General features: G+C 31.1%; 1 protein-coding gene across 3 annotated transcripts in view; it reads right to left on the bottom strand.

Moving 5' to 3' along the window:
* The window catches only part of Mapk10 (mitogen-activated protein kinase 10), a 174287-nt gene that overhangs the window by 49744 nt on the left and 106255 nt on the right, over positions 1-18288 (bottom strand). The gene's annotated exons all lie outside the window — the stretch shown is intronic.

The following is an 18288-nucleotide window of genomic DNA, read 5'->3' as shown; positions in this document are numbered from 1 at the left end:
AAACTGTCTTTGGTTTGCAAAGATAAAAAGTTATCCAAATAACACAAGAAGAATGAATCATATCAAGAAAGCATCTGTATAGTCATGTGGTTTACAATTAAAAAGTATACTTCATAGTGATATTTTTAACCTGAATCTACCTCAATCATTTCTATTTTTAAAATAACAAGTACATTAATATTTTGAATAATATTTATTTACATTTTTTCTTAAATTACCTTTAAGAATTTTCTTCTTTAAAAAATATGCATGTTAAATACTATGCTGTTATCAAATAAACCTATGTGAACAACAAAAATTCAACAAAATTAATGATTTCTACTTATACATATTACATATGGGATCAATGTAGTTTTGTCTGCTTTTAATTTTTTAATTAACACACAAAAATACACAAATTTATGGGGTACTAGGAGATGTTTTGATATACATATACATTATATGACGTTCAAATGATGGCAAGCATCTCTATCTTCTCATTTATTATTTATTTGTGGCAAAATCATTAAGAATCCTTTCTTCTAACTTTTCTGAAATATATAATATATTATCTTTATCTATATTCACCCTGTACGTAATAGGGCACCTGAATTTATCTTTCTTATCTAACTATAATGTAGTATCTATTAAATCCAGCTCCCAGGTTCTCTTCTCTCCCCTCTCCAGCCTCCAGTCATTGAGAATCTCTTTTTCCTCTATCATTAGTATTTCATATATCAGAACTTTGAGAATAATAAACACCACCCATGAAAACTGAAGAACCAGCTAGAAGGAGCTGATTCCATATTTTCTTGCCATATGACAATGAATGATAGAGGAATAGAAATATGTCTTAAATCCAACACCTCCTCTCCTCTCTCCTTTATTGTTTATTCTTCCACACCTCTTTCCTTTAATTTTACTCATTTCTACCAAAGTAATATAAAACCATTCAGAGACCCTCACCATAAAAATTGAGGGGTGAGAAGCCTTTATTTATAGTTATTTGAAATGGTTGGACAAAAAAATTGGCAGTTCTGAAAAAAGATAAAACTAACTATCTTAATATGAAAAACTCTAAAATACAAACAGCAGATAGAAGGTTGAACAAAGATCATATTATTTTGCAAATTTTCTATCTCCCTTATAACCTGACTAAAAACACCTAAATTGCTGTATATACTCTCAGTTTCTATAATGGAGTGTGTATATAACTATGGACTATCAACAATGAAATGCAGGTAGGAAAAACTGAAGACTATATCCTCACAAGATCTCAGCAATAATTTTAAAAGAACATGGTTCAGTGAAAGTTCATTAAAGTTCTTATGTGCATGAGACTATAGTAGTAAGTAAGAATCATCAGAAATAAAGAAATTAAAACATTATGTAAGGTTAGAGTTACAAGTTACTTTTAGACAAAAACTAATTTTACATCTATGGCTACAGGTAAGCTACAACTACTTAGATACATGTAAACAGAAAAACATTCATGATGTTAAGATTCAGTGCTTGTCATTGTAAATTTTGAAAGAGGGCTTTCAAAGACAATTAGGCTACCATGCCCTACCAACGCATCCTTTAGTCATTGGTCAAACTTGCTTAGAACTCTAAAGACCTGATGTCAAACTTACAATAGAGCAAAAAAAAATCACTGGATTTTCAATAAAGAAGTCATAAAGAAGTGGCAAAATGCTATGCTACCTTCACATAATTATATTCTAACTCCATTAAGCTAGAATCATAAAGTTATTCACTAAAGTGCTTTTAAAGTAAGATTTCCCAAACAATTCTATGGTATTTTAGAGTAAAACTTGAGAATCAAATATTCTAGAATTTGTTAAACAATAAGTTTTATAAGTCATAATTAAGAGTAAATTAATAATTAAGAGTATGGACAAAATTATCCTTAATTAATATAAATTCTTTTAAATGAAACACTATTGTGCACCTTGATGTAATGATCCACAAAAAAGAAGGGGGCAAAAGTCTTTATTATTTCCAATGAAATGGTTAAATGTTAGGGATCGCCATTTTTGAAATTCTGTGCCTTTATTTTAATCCATCCATTTCAAGGTCCTTCTTCCCTTAAACACGTGTATGTTCCAGTGCATGTTCTTGTTTCCAGATTCTTATAGGACAATTACATGTACAACTATGTCCAACTTAGTTGAGCACATTAATGATTTTTTTAATATGAATTTTTATAATCAAATGTAAGCCAAGACTTGAAGTCATGTCTCCTAGTTCCAAGTCTAGTTCTTATTTCAAGTATTCTAGTAAAGAAAAGAGCAAATTTGGAATTGGTGTGGTTAAAATAATTGCTTTGTTTGGTCATAAACTGATTGTATAATTTGTCACAGGCAATCCTTGTAAAGAATGTCTCTGAAGCTACTTTCTTGTCTTTCAGGACAACATATTTATATAAACTATCAATTTTGTTAATATTTTAAGTAGAAAATAAGGTGATTTTTAAAGAAAAATTATTGATGATAAGAATACATAAAATATTAACTAGATTTTATGAGTATGTATAAATGTTAACATTATGTATATTTTAAAATATAATGGCTAAAATTATTTTTGTAAAAAGATTTATTAGTTTTAGAACATCCATAAGTCTTTGTTTTCATGCTAAATAGGTTGTGGGTGTGAATATTTAGAGACTAGTACTATCCAGTTATCAAAATATCAGTAAAAATATGTGTTTTTATATTTTTGATATACTGTTTCAGAAAGTATTACCCTAACATAAATTACCAAAGCATTGAATAAAAACGGAAAAATGGCATTTAATAAGGACTATTTGACAGTAAATTTCCTCATCTAATTCTAAATTCACTACCCAAAAGTAAAGTTACATTGCAAAAAAGTTTGATTTGATAAGTAGAATATGATGACAGGACAATTTGCACATGTGGTTGAATATTATCAAGGTTTCCAATAAATAGTATTTTAATAGGAGAATAAAACAAAGTACATATGGATAGTGAAGATGAGTATCTAAAATCCTCAGACTGAAAATTATTCCAGTTAATATCAGTTAGCTAATAGTTAAAGTTTAAACACTTCTCTTGCTTTAGCTTCCCTGGTTGGACACTTTCTAAAACATATCAGATGATGCCTTGAACATAATATATGAAAAATACCTCGTAATTTGCTGGGTATTTTGGTCATAATTATGAACATAATTTATGCTATGAACACTGAAGCCTGCAGAAGCTTCTGAGTGGAATCAAACAGAACTGTTTAATGACTTCCTCCTTCTGTACATTTCCAAGTTCTATTTTTTTAAGGTTTTCTTCCATTTTTAAAAATTACTTTTTGTTATTAGTAGTAACATTTCCAGAGTTAACATCATCATGATTTCTGACTTGCTTTCTATTCTATTTTAGGTACAATGGTTTGTGAAAAAAAAAATGTGACCTCTATTTACTATTTAGAGAATATCAACATGTGTCTTCAAATTCTTAGCTGTCCCTAAAGATAATATTGCCTAGTAGAAATTTATGTATAGAATAGTACCAGAGGCTATTTTATCTTGCAAGCTAATTAAGTAAGATGTTGAGAATGTTTTTATCTTTATAATAGCTCTGTAGAAAAGAATGCTGTGATGAATTAGTAATGTCTGCAATGAAAGTACAATAAGGAAATAGAGGCAGTTTTCTTTGTTGTTATGGTTTATATATGAGTTGTACGCCCAAAAGCTCACATGAGAGACAACACAAGAAAGTTTAAAGGTAAAATGATTGGGTTATGAGAGCCTTAACCTAATCAGTGCATTAGTCCACTTGAATGAATTAACTGGGTGGTTACTGTAGACATGTTGGGTGTAGCTAGATGTGAAAGATTGCTAGGGGCATATTTTGGGGGTCTATATTTTGTCCCTATTGAGAGAAGCTTAACTTTTCTCTTTGCTTCCTGATTGTCCTGTTCTGAGTTGCTTTCTCCCATCACACCCTTCCTCCATGATATTTTGCCTCAAGTTGGGCCCAGAGCAAAGCAGCTGGCCATCTGAGACTGAGACCTTTGAAACTAAATAATTTTTTTCTACCTAAAATTGTTCTTGTCATGTCTCTTGGTCACAGTGGTGAATAGCTAACTAAAACACAATTTGGTACCAAGAAGTGGGGTCATTACTATGACTAACCTGGCCATGTGTTTCAGAATATTTTGGAGCTTTTTGGAATTTGTGGGGGAAATTTTGAAATTTAACAAAAAAAGCTGGAAAAGTTTTAGATTGTCATAAGCAGAGCCTAATGGAAAATTCTGGAGGAAGTTCAAAAGACTTGAAGGACAACAGAACTGAGGACAATAAAGAATGTGCTCATGAGATCTCAGAGATGAAGGAAGACTCTACTGGAAATTGAATAAGAGACCATTCATGTTATGTTGTGGAAAAGAAGTTGTTTACACTTTGTTCATGTCCTGAAGCTTTCTGTAAAGATTAATTTAAAGGTGATCAACTTCATAATCTGATGGAAGAAATTTCTAGGCAACATAACATTCAGGCAGTGGTATGGATAATGTTGGTAGCTTTTAACCAAGTTTATCATAATTATCAGAAGCAGAAAGCACAGCAGAAAGATTTTAAAAACTTGTACTTTGGTCAAAAAAGTGAGTAAAATTGGGACAAAGGAAGTTGTGATTATTAAATACTTTAAAGTCACTAAAGACATGTTAAATAATTTACCCAAAGCAAGATGACTTGAGGGTATCTCAGGAACTGGCAATACCACACTTATCTCAGGCTCAAAGGTGTAAAAGTAAAAATTCCCTGAAGAAGAAAAATGTGGGGTACCCTGCTTGAATAAAAAGGCCTAGGAAGTTGCTTTACCATAATACGCCACTCAGGCACTCAGAGGCTAATGCATCCAGGGTCCCCAGAGGCTTGGCTACTGCTCAATATGGCGGCAGACCTTGGTATCAAACATGTGGTTTTGTTTCTTCTAGATTAAAGGATGCTGGAGTTAGGGGGTCATGAAGGCTTCCACCAAGATTTCAAAGGAACATCTAGGATGCTTGGTAAGGTACAGAGGTTCAGAGTCCCTGTGGGCAGCCTGTGAGAGTACCATGCATGGAGATATGAGAAAGAAATCAAAACCACAATGGAGATCCCCATTAATGGAGACTGATATATGCCAGTACCATGGAACATCTGTGGAGGAAAGCTTTAGGGATTGAGCACAGATAAGCCAAGGGAGAGGCCACATGAGCTATAACCAGAAACGTCATGGAGCTATACAAGGCTTTTAGAGACAAAATGCCATAAGCCTGTATGCTGGACATGGAGCTATAGAACTCGTTTGCCTAGCAGGATTTTTGTCTTGCTTTGGTCCCATGCTTTTTTTCTGTGCCATTATTTTCCTTTGTAGAATGGAACTATTTACTCTGTGCCTTTATATATTAGATGTTTATGGCTTGTTTGGGGGTTTTATTAAGTCTATGGGGTCTCTTGAAAGTGGACTAAATGTATTTTACACTGTAAAATGGGCAGGAGATTTTGAGGGCCAGGAGTAGAATGTAATACTTTAGATATGAGATGTCCGCCCTTTCCCAAAAGTACATGTGAGAGACAATGCAAGAAAGTTTAGAAGGAAAATGATTGGGTTATGAATGCCTTAACCTAACGCACTCATCTACTTGAATGCATTAACTGGGTGATAATTATAAGCCAATAGCATGTAGTGGGAAGAGACAGGACACTGGGGTGTGCCTTTGGAGCATATATTTTATCCCTGTTGAGTGGAGCTTAGTTTTCTCTCTCTGCTTCCAGATTATCATGTCCTGAGCTGTTTTTATTCTTCCAGACAGTTCCACATTGATGTTCTGCCTCACCTAGGGCCCAGAGCAATGGAGTTGGAAATCTATGGATTGAGACCTCTGAAAGAACACCAAATAAACTTTTACTCCTCTGAAATTGTTCTTGTCAGGTCTTTTGTCACAGCTATGAAAAAGCTGATGAAAACACACATGGTAAGAATCATGATATAAAATCATGTTTCTCAAACTTGAATATTCATAACATAGGAATCTTATAAAAATATAGCACCTTCCCCATTCTCCATTGATCTATAAGATTCTGAATTTCTAGGTCCTGACTGACATCATAAAAACCATCAGTGGAAATTGTGATCTAGACGATGTTTAGACTACAATATTAGAAACACTAGTGTAGAATACACTAATAGTCTCTTGTGAGTTACTAAGTTCACATATAAGAACAAAGTACTAATATATTTCAGTTTTATGATAAAAAATTAGAATAGGTTCAAGTTCACTAGAGATTATTCCATATCTCTTTGCTTTGAGAAAATTTGAGGTTATTTATCTAGTATATTTTACAGAAAGGAAAACCTTAAACTGTTTTTCCCCATGTCACTTTCCCTTAAAAGCTACAGAAAATTATAGTAAGGGGGATACTTGGGCTCCCAGAGGAAGGAGAGGGATTCTGCTTATCATCATCTGGGGGAGAATTGACATGTTGATATCACCTACAGAGTACTACCCATGGAAATTATAGAAGTTACTCAACATGAAGTTCAAAATATTAGTTTATTTTGGTAATTATAATTCTGCATAAAACTTGCTCTTAAAAGAACTTATACTTTCATAGTTACAGCTTGATTTGTTTTGTTTCTTTAAAAATATTTTTAGTTTAGGGCTGACTGTGTAACTCAGTGATACAGCACATGCCTAGCATGTATAAAGCTTCAGGCTGCATCCCCAGCAACAAAAAGCAAACAAAAAAAGGGGTGGTGAGAAAGAAAGAAAGAAAGTTTTTAGCTGTTTCATTTGAAAATGTTCTCTTTTTTTCAAAAATCCTCAAAATCTGGTAACATAAAATATGAATAAGTGACTTAATACACAAGGAACTAACATCTGTTTTCATTATAAATGAGCACAGGAGAGGAAACGTCATAAGCCAGAACACATAAAAAGTTCAAAGCTGACAAATTGACTAAAAAGATTATTTATTCACTGGCAGCAGAATGCTAGTTGGATTCTATAGCATATGGATATCCAACAACTAATATTTGATGCTTGATATATATGTTCTTACTATGATTTATTTTTTGTTACAAGTGTATTTGCTTATTTAATTCTGTAGATCAGAAAATAAAGAAACATTTTGCATATTCTTATATGTGTACTGCTGAGGCCAAATTTTCATTAAGCTATTGAAGGTTAATCTTTGGGCTCTCTCATTTTACAGATCTTTTATGAAACTCTACTTAATTTTATATTTGCACTATTAAATCCTTGTTGTAAATATCACCCTCCTCTGATTGTATGACATTTTGATTTCAAAAATGCTTGATCTGACTATCTGCATGTGATACCATTTTAGAACTAAAAAATATCAAATCCCTTTTTAAATTAGTAAATAACATTACATTAAACAAAGGAGGTATACAAATATTTTACATTACCAGAAATATTCAATCTATTTAAGAGAAATTACAGGGGTACTTTTTATCCTATAAGACCATCTCTGGATGGTCATCCTTTCTGGCTATAATCTCATATACAACAAAGGTTAAAAGGAAACAATCAAACTTATACAAGGTCAAGAAAACAAACAACAACAACAAAAAAAGTGGAGGAACAAAAAAGGGGGAAAGAAAGTCTTTAGCTGTATTATTTTTCATTTGAAAATGTTCTTTTCCTTCAAAAATCCTCAAAATCTGATAATATAAAATATGAATAAGTGACTTAATACACAAAGAACTAACATCTGTTTTCATTATAAATGAGCACAGGAGAGGAAAGAAAAGGTCAAAAAACAGATATATATATTCCATATCTATTTGCTTTGAGAAACTTTGAGGTCATTTATCCAGAATATTTTAGGGAAAGGAAAACCTTAATCTCTTTTTCCCCATGTCACTTTCCTTTAAAGGCCATAGAAAATTATAGTAAGGGGCTCCCAGAGGAGGGAGAGGGTTTCTGCTTATCATCATCTAGGGGAGAATTGACATGTTGATATCACCTGCAGAGTACTGCCCATGGAAATTACAGAACCTACTCAACGTGAAGTTCAAAATATTAGTTGATTTTGGTAATTAGAGTTCTGCATAAAATTTGCTCTTAAAAGAACTTATACTTTTATGGTTTTGAGTTGATTTGATATATATATATATATATATATATATATATATATATATATATGCGCCATATGAAGCTTGGGGGCCAGACTTTTGATGTTTAAAGAGGAAGGAGGCAATCCTTTTCCTTCATCTTAGCACTTTGATGTCTATATCTTATAGCTGTTATCACCTCCTGATATCCTGTGCCTTTATTATACATTTCGTGATGATAAGGATATTTGTTGAATAAATGAATGTCTATTTTATTTTTAGTCATAGTTTTGTTATTGAGTAAAGAATTGGGTAGATAAAATATTCAAAGATACAAAGTCTGAGATAATCCAGCCTTTTGAATTGATGAAAGTTTGGGAGCCAGGAAAGAGTGAATATCAAGGGAGATAAATAAAAATAAACCCACACCTAGTTGCCTGGTAGGAAAACAGCTACAAAACAAACACCAAGAAAAAAATCTTAGATGAAGGAATAGGACAGTCTATCACCCATGATGACTACAACACTGACAGCTGATGATTCACCAGCAACTGGAAACCAAAAGCAAATATAGTATCTTTAAAATGCTAGAAGAAAATAAAATTAAATATAAAATTCTATATATAATTAAGCCATCTTTGAAATAAAAGAGTCCCAACCAATTTTTTATTAATAAAGACACCACTAAAGAAATTTCTAAAAGTTGAACTTCAAGAAAAAAATAAATTTTAAAATTAAGGGCTGAATCACAAGAAGCAGTGGCAAGCTAAGAAAATGGTAATCATAGGGTGAATTTCAATAAACTCAACCTGAATGCAATAAAATTATAATTTTATCCATTTATGAGCCTAAAACATAGAACTAAATTACTCAACGTTAATAGAACATTGAAATTGGGAGAGCAATGATCTAAATTAATGTTTACTAAGTTGCTTGTATATTTAGGAGAAAGACTGGTCTTAATCAAAAATTCATTTTTTTACAAATTGAACTTTAGATTCAATATAATTGCAATATAAATACTAACAAGGATTTTTTCATAGATGTTGGTAAAACACATGAAATATGCTTATGGAAGAACAATGTTATATTAACAGTCAAGATACTATTGAATGAGACAAAAAGGAGGCATTACTTACCCTACCTGATAAAGTTGAAGAGTATACATTTTATTGAAGAGTATATACATTTTTATTCATTAAAAGAGGATAGTAGTGGTAGAGATAGACATCAGACCAGTGATATAGAATATAGAAACCAGAACTTAACACCACAATGTGTGGAAATGTGTAACTGAAGCAGCATTATAGGTCAGTAAAGAAAGAATAAGTTAGTCAATACAAAGAACTGGGAAAAATTAAATTGGATCCTTCCTTTGCACACACACATATATGTAAAAGTACACAAAAGTCTCAATTGGACCAAAATATTAAATGTAGATGATTATATTTTTAAAACACCGAGTTTAATTACCAGAGAACATAAAGGTAAAAGAATTCTTAAGCCATAAAAATATAGGAACCAAAGGAAAAAAAATAGATTACCAAATTCAAAAATCACTATAAAATAAAATGAGAAAATAATACAAATGGGGAAGACATTTGCAACACATGAAACTGACAAAGATAAAATGCCAGTGTTTATATGAACAAAATGTTTATATAAACACCTTCTAATAATTAATAGGAAAAAAACACAATAGAACAGAGTTTCAAAAACAACAGAAATTACTAATGGCCAATAATCTTAGGAAAAGCTGCTTAGCCTCCTGTGTAGTCCATTAAATGTAAATTGAAGTTCCAGTGATCAGTATGTTTTTTAGTTCAAGAGATTGGTCATTCATTTAAAAATAAATCTGAAGCCAGGGCATGGTGCCATGCTTAAAAGTCTAATGACTTGGGAAGCTAAAGTAGGTGGATCTCAAGTTCAAGGCCAACTTGGGCAACTTAGCAAGACCTTGTCTCAAAATAAAAGATAAAGAGGGATAGGGATGTAGCTCAGTAATAAAGTCCCCTGGATTTAAGCCCCAGTACCAAAAATACTTCTTTAAATAAAAAATACTAAAAGCTGGTGAGGATGTGGAGCAGACAGCAAACAGATACAAACTGTTATTTAGAAAACCATTTTGAAGTTATACAGTAACGTTAGAAATGTGTCTATTATGATTACAGCAATTTATTATTATGGAAATCCAATATATGAGATATAAGTTGATAGTATCATTATAAAAGCAAACCAAAATAATACCTTTAATATATTGTTATATAAAATTTATAAATATTATAAAATATAAATTAAAATAACAAATTTATAAATTTTTATAGTATATTATATTTATAAAAGCAAAACAAAATAATACTTTTAATATATATTAGTATTCTTAATATATTAAATATATTCTTAATATATTAAATACTAAGTAATATATTCTGAAGTCTATTTAGACTCAAATAGATTAGTTGTAGGATATTCATAAGCTGGAATTTCTACAGCTGTGAAAAGGGTTAACTATTTCTAATACATCAACATGGATAAATACAAAAAGTAAAATGTTAAGTTTTTCTAAAAAAGATGTCAAAAATAACAATGACAATATAATATGTAAAACATACAACTAAACTGTGTATTGTTTAAGGACAAATCTGCATGTGGTAAAAATATGAAGAGAGTCAAGGAGATAGTAAAAACAAAAGTTTATGGTCACGCTTTGAGGACAAGAGAAGCTGTGGCTGGAAAAGAGTAAACAAAGGATTAAAAAATATTGGTAGAGTGCTGGGGATGTGGCTCATGCGGTAGCATGCTCTCCTGGCACGTGCAGGGTGCTGGGTTCGATCCTCAGCACCACAGAAAAATAAAATAAAGATGTTATGTCCACCGAAAACTGAAAAATAAATATTAAAAAGTTCTCTCTCTCCCTCTCTTTAAAAAAAAAATTTATATATATAGGCAGTGTTTTATTTTTTAAACTCAGTGGTAATGTATGTGTTCATTTTGTTAATCTTCCAGAGTTATATATTTAATAATAACTCACTTGAATAATAGAAAATATTTTTATAATTTTAAAGTAAAAATATCAGCTATGATGAAATTTGCTAGCTCCCCTCCCACCCCTGGCAAATTACTTCAATCATTGAATTCTGATTATCTGGAAGAGAGTTAAAAATAGTTGATTAAATGAAATTCAGTTAATACATACTTTAACAATTCTACTACTAAAATAGAATAAAATTAGATACAATTTTAAGAACTATTTGGCTACCTAAATTTCTAACCAAAAATAACATGTTCAATTTTTTTAGGTATAAAAGATAAAAAATATATTATTAATATTTTAAGTATTGCTGTTGAATTATATGTTAAAACAATATGCATAGCTCATATTTTAAGAGATATTAAAATCTTGATTGAGAATGCCTTCATATAAATCATGGTATTTTGATTGAAAATATGATTCCTCATAATATATTATATACATTTTTATTATACATATTGTCTATCTCCAGCTTTATTTGAAGTCTTTATTTAAATAATAGATTTAAATATAATTTTACTGTCTTTTTAGATAAGCCATTTCTGATAACAAAGAATGTTTTAAACAAGTAATCTATCTTATATTTTAAAAGATTAACTTTATTATATTCAGAGGCCATAATTCGCATTTAAAAAAAACACTGATTTAGACCTTTAATCAACATGCTTGAAATTATTAAAAGACTACAGCTAATTTGTCCTCTAAGACATTTGCAAATTTCTTGTCTTCATAAACAACCTTAAGAAATGGCTCAAAATCAAAATACCCAGGGCATCTCACTTGACCTTGTAACATTACCAGCAGCCTTAAGCATTGCTTATAAGAGATTGTGACATCCAAGTAAAAAATGAAACCCAAGCAACTTCTCCCCCCAAAAAAAGATTCTGAAAAATGTTAAGCTGTGTTTAATAACTCAGTTGTGGAAATAAGTTTTATATTTTAATAAAAAATGTAAAGAAAGTAAGGAAGATCATAATTTTAACTTACAGGTCATAGTCATCAATTACTCAACCACAATGAATCTCTGGAAAAGCAAAGTCTATAGGATCTATTTTCATAAAATTCTCTGAAGTTTGCCAAATTTTAAGGACTATTTCATGTCTAGAACCAAATGCCAAGCACAAGCTCATAAGTCATTAGGAATAAAATAAATCCATAATTTTTAAGAATCTAAAGGAATCAAGCCAATATACCTTTAAAATAGCATTAAAATGAATATGGTTAATTTATAGATGACATTTAATAAAAGACATAGGTAGAAAATAAAACAGCAATATAGAAAGAAAGCAAAAACAGTTTAACTTATGTTTAACTGAATGAAATATATCAAGGGAAGTTCTTTCATTTAATAAAAATTATGTGTGTGCCTTATTCAGTCATTTCTCAAACTGTTCCTTTTAAAACATAAAATGAATATGTGTATGAAATTATATATGTGACTATATATGTGCAAAATCACATATAAATAATATATATCATCTTCATGTTTGCACATTATATTATAGACACTTGATAAGAACTGTAACATGTATCAGAAACTTAAAGAAAATGGCTAATAATTATGTGGTGTGGAGACACTATATTAGTAATTACATTGATTCTAATTAAATATTAAAACCCCATTATTATAGGCTCAATTTTACTTTTGAATTATAATCATTTAAGTAGAGGTTTTATCTTTAGTATGATGAAGGCATTCATTTTCATAAGTGAGTGAATATAGGGAGTACTGGGTTAACTTAAGGGAGTAATTTATTTTTAAGCATTATGGAGGGACCCATCACACATCCACTTATTAACATAGTAATATTCATATCTTCTTGATTCTGCAGAGCCTCCAGAGTCTTTACTTGCTAATTATTTTCTGCTTAAGAGAGAATTACTTTTTCTTCTCCAAGTGATTAAAATGATTTCTTCAGATATTTTATTTAATCATTGTTAATTAATGAGGTTTTAATTATTGTACTTGTTAATAATATAAAGAATATAAGAAGAGGGTTGGAGTTATTATTTCTGTAAATTGAGAGAATGAGAAAAAGAATTCTAGAAGAGTTTGGTCAATTTGAAAATGAAATCTATACACATGTTCTCTGCATATGTGTTAAAACTTTTGTATTTATGGGTGAATGTAAATCTAGCCTAATAATGATTTCCATGCCAAGTGAATATTCTTATGATATGAGAGTATAAATCTTCAGCCTTACAACTGAAAGATTCTATCATCTATTTTGTAACTATGAATATATTTTTGATTTTCAAATATCTACAATAACAAATATATTTGTTATTATACTGTTACTAGTTTGGCAGAACTGAATTAAGGCAGACCTTTTGATAACATGTTGCATCTTTCATATTTGATACTGTATTATCCATATAAGGTCATGCTAAGAGACAAGGTTACTCTACCAGATGCCAGCTTGTAGATATCTGACATTTGAGTCTCACAGAAACCCGCTAAGGGCAACAAATGTATACCATGGACACTATTGTATTTGAAACAAAAGGGAAATAATTGAGAATGACACCCATAGAGACCACTGGCTGCTAAGAAGGATACGATCAGTGCCAGGAAAGAGCACTGCACCTTTTATCATTTCTCCCATGATGCACCCTACTGACCACATGTCAACTGAAAACAAAAATGAAATGAAGATAAACAAGAACACAGGAATAGCAACAAATAAATGAAAACACTGGACCACTGGGGCCAGGGAGCAGTAGACTAACCTTTCCTTTCACTGACTGGAAGACAGGCCAGACTCATGATCATTAGCATTTTAAAATAGTGGAAAAAGGTGCATCCATGTGTCAGGGTACTTTGCGCTGTATAACTGACTGACAATGCTCCTACAACCCATCTAATGTATGATAAAATTACTTTGCAATTATAATTCAATAATTTCTTTAGTTTTTGATTTAAAAGATCTAATTTGCATGTATCCTCTGGAATCCTACTGATTTGTATTGTAAATTATTCTTGATTGTGTTAATATGGGAAGCATGCAAATTAATCTCTTTACTATTTTTTTTTTTTGTATACCGTATTTGGAAAAAGAAGAAAGAAAAGCTGAGCTTCCAGCAACCTTAAAAGAGTTTCTTTTATAGCACATTTACTCTTATTTATAAATATGAATAAGTTTTCAGAAATGAAATGCCAGTTCAAGAATGAATGTTTTGGAATATGCTGGCTCGGTTTCATTGAGACCCATCAAAGGAGCCTATTTCTGAACAGGAAGTCTTGTCCTCTTATAAACATTGTTGCTTTATAACGGTAAGAACATCTGGCCTTAAAAACAGGATGATTCAACATGAAATAAATAAGACTAGAAAGCTGACACTTCTTCTGAGACTGAACAATAAAAGAAACCCTGGAATTTAAGGGTAGATTACAATGGTATCTCTGCTATTGCCAGTTATCATCCAGAACTTAAAACCAGGAAGCCAGAGCAGAGGGCACACAGGAAAGGGGAAAATGGGGAAGGGTAAAGCAAGAGAGTGAAACTACTCTCTTACACTATACTGGATTACTCACTGGCTCTTATTAGAAAGTCAAAAAGATCATTCTTATAAGGAAAAAAACTGGATTAAGGGATGCTGAGGGAGGGCAAGTAGAAAAGGCATTAAGACAGCAGCACAATATAATTTTGCTTCACTTACATTTCAAATTACTTCTTGTAATTTGGCAGTGACCCTAAAGAATTCCTTATGAGATTTTTTTCAACGTGAAAAATCTCACTGGGGTTAAACCCAAGTTTCCACTAAACAGAGTTTCACTAAACACAGTGATCACTGCAAAGAAAGGGTTACAGCTTTGAAGGTGATAAGCATACCCAGAGAAGCAAATTTGTTTTGCTTCCGTTTCAGGAAAGCAAGTAACATGCAAAAGTATCAGGGAAAGATAGAGCAAACAGTTGTGCATCCCTTTATTATTAATGTATTTTTAACTTCATGTAATAGCTGTCTCACAAGAACTTGGTATTGTGAGAATCTTTGATGGAAAAAAAAAGTCTTCCAAAATATATTTATTTTGAAATTGCAAGTATTCTTATACTGTCCAAAGTGACCAGTGTGACTAAATTGCTATTTGTACTATATTTTTGTTTTTGTAAATATTGTGAAATAGATAACAAAAATATAGAAATCTAAAAACTAAATAAGCAGTGTTTTTTTTGTTTTGTTTTGTTTTTGCCTATCTCCATTCAAACGTTTAAAAAAGACATTCTGCCATGGATGTGGCTGGGACATAGGAAACAGTTATTTCTTTTTCTTCTAATACAAAAATGCTTTCTACAGTATCTCTAAGAGAAGATACTCATTTTTTCCTTATGCAGTATCAACTCCCCTGCTTTCTAATTGTGTAAATTTGATCAAGTTATTTCACCTCTTTAAACCTCAATTTTTGTGATCAAAAAATGTCAATGATGAAAAATGTTTTTGTGTAGAATTTTTTTTTTTTAAGACTTGAAAGGACTAGGCCTGGTAAAGGCTTCTTCCATATATTGCCTGGTATATAATACTTCAATAAATATTAGTTATATATCATTACATGTACTATAATTATATATAAGAATTAAATACATAGGAAAGCTTTATTTACTTCCCAATTATGTAATAACCTTAAATGTTTACATTTATAACTAGAAAATCTTCCCAGTGAGGAACTCTCACCATTTACTAAGCAAACCATTTCATTGTTGAAATCACTTAGAAAGGTGTCCTACATATTAAACTAACATTGACTCTGTGGAACTTCTCTCCACAGTCTAAACAGGAATTACCCTATTTCCTCATCCAAATAATAACTTTAAAATATTGTATACATAACTTGTAATGCCTAATCACTCCTCTCCTAAAACTGACTCATTTTTATTAATTGTTCTTCACATATTCCTTAAATAATAGCATCATCAAAAAAACAACAGATGGTCTAAAAGGAATCCTAGTCCCTACATTACTATTGTCATTGGTTCTAGACAGCTCTTGGTTTAATAACTGACATTAATAACTGATGTGATTCTTTGTTCTTTTTGTGTGTGTGTTTCTGTGGGATTCAAACATTCCAAAATAAAAGGTAAACATTTTTTGAAATTTATTTTCATGTTTAGAATTTAAAATAAACATTGTAGATCACAGAGGCTTTATATAAATATAATAAGGCAGCAACATAAATTTTAGATTGAACTTCTCATGTCCATATTGAAAAAATATATATATATATATATATAGTGATATCCTGGCGATGTTTCAAATTCCCTTTTGAACTTTACTTCCTCATTCACTATTCCTAGTATCCACCCATGAATATGCCACCCAAATGCTCAGCCTTGTGTCTGGAAATGATAAACTCTGTTATTATGAATTATAAGAGTAGGATTTAGCACATGAATTTTTATGGATTCTTTTGTACTTGAGATACGGTTATTGCTCAAATTTTATATACCAAATTTTATGAATCAATCATCCCAAATAACAGGAAATAAAATTTGATACTAGTCTTGATGGTAGGAAGAGGGGACAGTGGTAAGCCTCTCTATCTATGTACTATAGTAGTTGATCTGATTATCAAGGTAAGATAAGATTTTAGGAAAATTTTGAGATATTAAATAATTACTATGCTAGACTTTAGAAGTACTTAGCAAATTCCATCACTGATAAAAACTTGATTTTTATACTTTCTATGACAATATGGTATAGTATTTGGATTTTTTTATAAAACTGTACACAAATGCTGCCCAGATAAAATTCAAGGTACTAACATTCTGATTCATCACATTGTTGCTCTTGCTCCATCATCAGTATTCCCATAGGCAGAAAGCAGAGATTCAATTGCAATTGCAATATTCAGATACTTTGACACCTTCCCTGGAAGAAATGTCAAGTAAGTTTTGGTTTTACTAAAATATAGTTATTTAATTTTCTTAGAACCTCTGAAGTCTGCGTCGTATTATTTGTCAGAAATAAGTTCATTCTAAATGATCTTTTTTTAACTTCTAGCTAAGAAATAGACTGATAATGTAGATCCTTACAGTTAAGTCTCCATAAAGAAAGCCCCATATTATTATTTCCATACTAAATAACTTGGATCATAATCCATCTTTACATAATTTTTGGACTAATGACTATTATAGTTTGGATCTTAAATGTTCCTCAAAAGCCCTTATGCTAAAGTCTTGGTTACCAGCCTGTAGTGCTACTGGGAGGTGATGGGCCTAGGGGAAGGAAGTTAGAACATGGGTGCATGCCCTCAAAGGGGTATTAGGACACCAGCCCATCCCCTCTCCTTCCCAGCCACCAGGTGAGTGACTTTGCTTCATCATGCACTCCCTGCCATGATGTTCTGCCTTATGATAGGCCCCGAAACAATGGAGCCAATCAACCATGGACTGAAACTTCTGAAACTGTGAGCCAAAATAAGTCTTTCTTCCTTTTAAGTTGATTGTTTCAACTATTTCTGTGACAGCAATAGAGAGCTGATTAACAATGAGTTTCTACCCAATAACCTAGAAAAATGTCCCCTACCTAGGAGAGCATGTGCTTCTTGTACCACGATTTCTAAGACCATACTACTCTTTAATACAATTATATTTTCATTTATCATAGGTTTTAGACAATGTGCTTTGATAAATTTTCTTTCAATAAATACCTCAAAGTACAATAGCTAGAAGATTGAATAGTTGTCTAAAATCAGAACATTTCTTTGGGAAGTTGATGTTTCAAAAGTTAATCGAATTAGTTACTTAACAAAGCACATTGTTTTAAACTTCAGTTAAAAGGTCTAATTATAAGAGACTACTATTATACATAAATAAACTGAGAACATACATATTTTGCACATGTAAATCTAAATAATACAAATAAACAGCAATTCATGAAACACAGTGCTAGGAAATCAGGGAAAGATATTTTCCTTGAATTTACTTATTAAAATTGCTTTTCTTTCTTTATAATAAGCTCAGAATATCCAGCTCTCATTTAGACAATCCTGTCTCACACATATTTTCACTAAAAATGAAAAAGTAGTACGTACACTAATGGTGAAAACAAAATCCTTTTAAACAAATACAAATAATGAATTTATAATCTCATTTTAAAAATATGTTCATGATTACCTGCAATATATTTATGGAGTGAAACAATGACTACAGAAATTTTGCATATTGAGTTTCTTAAAGCCACAAATCTCTCATTGTTTGA

Source organism: Marmota marmota, unplaced genomic scaffold (genome assembly GCF_001458135.2).
Source record: "Marmota marmota marmota unplaced genomic scaffold, marMar, whole genome shotgun sequence".
Lineage (NCBI taxonomy): Eukaryota > Metazoa > Chordata > Mammalia > Rodentia > Sciuridae > Marmota > Marmota marmota.
Note: the sequence above shows the minus strand (reverse complement) of the source record. Positions and strands in the feature narration are given on the sequence as shown.